Source organism: Pyrus communis, chromosome 15 (genome assembly GCF_963583255.1).
Source record: "Pyrus communis chromosome 15, drPyrComm1.1, whole genome shotgun sequence".
Lineage (NCBI taxonomy): Eukaryota > Viridiplantae > Streptophyta > Magnoliopsida > Rosales > Rosaceae > Pyrus > Pyrus communis.
In genome coordinates, this window is record NC_084817.1 from 6,202,078 (window position 1) to 6,206,979 (window position 4,902).

The following is a 4,902-nucleotide window of genomic DNA, read 5'->3' on the forward strand; positions in this document are numbered from 1 at the left end:
GTATTGATCATTAATTTTTTTGCTGGCCCTGGGTGGTACAAATATAGTGCCTTTGTTCTGTTTTTTGTTGTTATTTTTTCATGTGGGGGATAACTTAACCTTATGTGTAGTAAGAAAGCCATAGAGAGAGGGAGAGAGAGAGAGAGAGTCACATTTTTGTTTTTTGGGATTTGGTTAATGTTTCAATCGTAAACGTGGTTATGCAATGAAAGCTGAGTACACACAAATGACAAATGTAGTTGGGAGTTTGTAAGTTACATGCAAAGGTCATGGAAAGTAAGCTTTTGTAATGTGTCTAATGACATAGTCAAAGAGTTGTCTACCTAATGTCTACTCTACAACGGTCATCTACGAACACTGTAGTCACATTCCGTGGGAGAAATTTCAAAGTAAGATAATAATGTCTGAACTAAGCCAATGTTGAAATTTCAAAGTAAAACATTTACTTCAAATGTTTCGTTTTTGGTATGAAAAAACATTTATTGTTGAAATTTTCCATGGTGTTTTGTTTTATAAAAGATTCAGGATGGGGGTGCTCAGCTTTCATTGATTGGCATTGTTTTTTAAGTTTTGTCTGTGCTTTTGTTTGTAGGATCAGCTTGCAAAAGAACAGAGCAGAGCACAAGCATTATCAATTTATTTGCTGAAGTATTGCAGCTGTCTGCACGACTCCAACAAGCCACACCAAGCATACAATGGGCTTGCACACCTGTAAAGCTCACTCTCCCTCTTTCCCTCCTACCATTTTCTTCTTATAAGTTTCTTGCTAACATCAATTTGTATATCAGTAAAATAGGAGCTGTTGGATTTTGAACTACTCTTTATATGCATGTAGAGTTGCCAACAACTACTATATATTTTTTATAAGTACTTTGTACATGTTTTGCATAAATAGTTTTTACATATTTACACACAACGCTTATAACACATTTAGTTCCTCATTCTAACACTTAAGTACAATGCTTATAATCAATTTGACATTCCTGCGGCAACGCGGGGGCTAAAGTTCTTGTACACACACACATGATGGAGTTTTTGATGTGCCTATGTACACGCACATACATAACTGAAGACCTCATATACATAGTACACGTACACACACACAATGGAGCTTTTGAATGTGCCTATGTCCAGGTGAAATCTGTAGCGCAGCAAACAATCGGTTCTAGTAATGCATGCAGCTTTCTCTTCCCCTTCTATCTTACTTCCTCTGAAGAGAAAATGTGTGAGCCCTGCATTCATTAGCAGCACTCGTAACACTCAGGCGGTAGCATTAACAAAAACAAAATAAAACTGTAGCATTGCTAATCACGATATTGATGCACCCATGACCTTATAGCTTATACTCGTTTTGTTTTGTTTTTTTTTTTTTTTTTTTTTTTTTCATACAACGATATTGGGAGAGGAGGTATTGAACTCGGGACCTCTAATATGGTCTCAACAAAAAGAGCTCAAAAGTCCCCTTGCAACATTATATATACAGTTATACTTGTCTAGTTGGAATAATCTTGTAATTTGGCAAGTATAATAAAAGCTCTACCCAGAAATTACAACATTGATGTAAAATGAATAAAGTGAGTTGGTAAATAAATAGAAAAGAGGTTAATTACCAGAAGTGGAAGGCCTCTCATGCATCTAAACAGCATCCTCTACTTCCACTATGCCTTCACCCTCATCCTCTCATGTAACTCAACAGTGCGTTCACCATCAATATATATGCTGGGGATGTGAGAAATCTTGGGCCACTCCTTTCCTCTGCCTTCTCGGCAACCTCGTGCAAGACTCTTAGAGGAAATGATTTCAAGTGTCTGAAGTGGTGTTTTCCGCAAGAAGTCTGGCAGTGTTTTTAGCTGAGGGCACCGAGTAATATCTAAAGAAGGAAGGCATGGCATTATGGTAATATGAGAATCCTCTTCCTTCCACTCTTCCACTCCTTTCCACTCTTCCCACGCCTCCATGTTGCTAAAATAGAGTTTTTTCAATTTTGGGAATATAATGCATGATGATGCTGATGACGTTTCCTTTTCTATTCCCAGAAACTCAACTCCAACCTTTTTTACTCCTTCCATTCTCCGAAGCCAGAGTGTATCGAGGGACGGCAATTTTCCCAAAGGCGGTAAAACTTCACATTCATTCCATTCCTCAAGGTGAAGAAATCTCAAATTGTTTAATGACATGATCCAGTTGGGGGCAGTGCTTCCATTTTGCCCTGCAATTTGTAAAGATTCCAAATTTGGATGCAGTCGTAAGAAATCCAGTATTTCTGCACTTGTTCCACAATTAACAAAACGTACACTCAAATTTAAGAGTTGTTTGTTCCCCAGGGGTGATGCTTTCTCGCCCTCACCCACAACAACTTCCACATCCCCATCAATATATATTTGGAGTTCCCCCTGAAGTTGGTCTAAGTTTCTCAAATCTCCCAATTTGAACGCTTCATTGTCGTCTTTACCACCGCCAATAGGGCACGCATCTAGTCTTCTTAGATTTGTTAATCTCCCAATCCCTTTCGGCAAGTACTTCAGTTGACGGCAACCCCAAACATAAAGATGCTTTAAGTTAATCAACTTTCCCATGCTCCGAGGTAGACTTTCAAGTACCCAACACCAATTAAGGCGCAATGTCTGCAAATTGTATAAATTACACACCCCATTCGGTAGCTTTTTCAAACCATCATTTTTAGACAAATCAATGAACCTCAGATGCACCAATTCACCTATCTCTTCCGGAAGCTCTTCAATAGAATTATCACTCAAATTCAATGTCCTAAGATGTTTCAATTGCGAGATCAGAGTTGAGTCCACAACGGTGAATTTTGAATCGAAAGTTGCAAGAGTACGTAGATCACAGCTGGAAAACGAAACACATGAGAGTAGACCCTCGGGTGCAAGCATTAAGGTCAAATGGCGGATCTTGTCACCCAAGGCCTCTATTGTATCGTTACCACCCTTAACCTCCATTGTAAAGCATTCATTTTGAGTAAGAAACTGCAGAAAGTCGTGCACAATATCATGCATTTTACACCTCCTGATATTTCCTTGATCATCTTCTTCAAAGTTTTGGAAGAAAGATCGCATTGCTAAGTTATTGAAAAACCTTTGGCCAATTATTTCTTTCTCTGTGTTTCCTTTCGAATAGAGATAATCTTGTGACATCCACAACTCAATCAAATAATCTTTAGAGATCAAATGATCTTTTGGAAAGATAACACAATATAGAAGGCATCGTCTGACCGCAGGTGCCAAATCAAAATAACTCAGTAATAGTGGTTGGAAAACTTGTTGCTCAACCTCTTCATAGTCCCATATCTTACTGTTCAAAACTTCTTGCCATTCTTTCCTCGTTTTCTTGTTACGCATGAGACTACCCATAGTCTTTGCAGCAAGAGGCAAACCCTTGCACTTTTTTGCTATTTCTTCACCAATGGCTTCCAACACACCATCCTTGTCCCTATTATAAAATGCCATACGGTTGAATATTGACAGACAATTTTGTTCGCTCAACCTCTCCAAATTGATGGTGTGAGTGGGAGCTCCCACCATATCAGCAACCACCTGTTTTCTAGTGGTCACCAATATTCTACTGCCATGGGTGCCACTTTGTACTAATGGCAACTTCAATTTCTCCCACTTACTAATGGCAACTTCAATTTCTCCCACTTTCTTTGGTCTTCAGTCCACACATCATCTAGGACAAGGAGAAACTTCTTTCCCCTGATGGATTCAGACATACATTGAAAGAAATCTTCCAACTCATCCGAATTTGGGCTGACAGCTTTAGCACCAGAAATGATGGCTTTAGCAATTTTCATCTCATCAAAAGGGTCTGAAACACAAACCCATATTCTCATCCCAAAACAATCTTTAACATTTTCATCGTTAAAAGCCAATTGGGCCAGAGTTGTCTTCCCCATTCCTCCCATCCCGACAATGGGGATGACAAGGAGGCCCCTCTCTTCTTGACTACTCTCAGTCAACAACTTGCCAACCAAAACTTCCTTTTGTTGTTCTCTACCAAATATGATAGATTCATCAACAAAAGAAGAAGTTTTCTCTCGCTCAGGTTGTTCAGTGGGCGTTCTCTCTGTGAATTGAAAGTTATATGTTTCTCTTTGCTTAGCAATCGCATCTAAATTTTCATTCAGACTTTTGATCTTATGAGCAATGTCACGATGAAGAATTACCCGACTGACTTGGCCGAAACAAAAGCAAGAGGAGGGAATAAAGAAACATACCGCCTTCTTCTTCTTATTATTAACAAGAGAAGTACTTCCACCATGCTCTTCTTCTTTCTCAACTTGTTGTTTCAGTATTTCAGTCTTCCACTCATCCAGCACATTGTCCATCTTGTACGACACATCTTTCAGCTTCTCCAGCCAATTTCTGACGCTGGCCTCCTTCACTTGCCTCTGCTCTGCATCCTCAAGCACAGCACGAATCGCTTCAAGGTTGGCAGCAAATGCATCAACATCTTTCTTAGCATTCAAAACCAGCTTCACCTCTTCTCCAACGTGTTGGTAAGTTACCGAAGTCAGTTGTTCGAGAAGCACGGAAATGAGTGCCTCTGCCATTTTTCGGTTACTAGTGGAAACAGAGAAAACCAAGAGATCGGAACCAAGAATTTCAGGATTGGTATGGTAACAGTATTACCGTTCTGGTAGCCAAATGTTGAGATTAGAATATGGGCGTGTTAGACAAATAATAATGGTAGGGGAAGAGGTGAGTTATCCCTCACTTGTTGAACAATTATTCTCTTTTCTTCTTTATACAATTGCACTCAGGAAGAAAGCACGAATCTTTGTCTCAAAAGAAGTTAGATAGACAATTCACACAAAGAATTTTAGAATTGGGTGGCGTGGAAGAAACAATTGTTGATTTCGTTGGCTTCGTATCATCTTCGACT

The 4,902-nt window shown here is 39.3% G+C and overlaps 1 pseudogene; it reads right to left on the minus strand.

The window, feature by feature from the left end:
* Nucleotides 1-1,453: 1,453 nt before the first annotated feature.
* On the minus strand, nt 1,454-4,570 carry LOC137717785 (putative disease resistance protein RGA3; annotated as a pseudogene).
* Nucleotides 4,571-4,902: the final 332 nt, after the last annotated feature.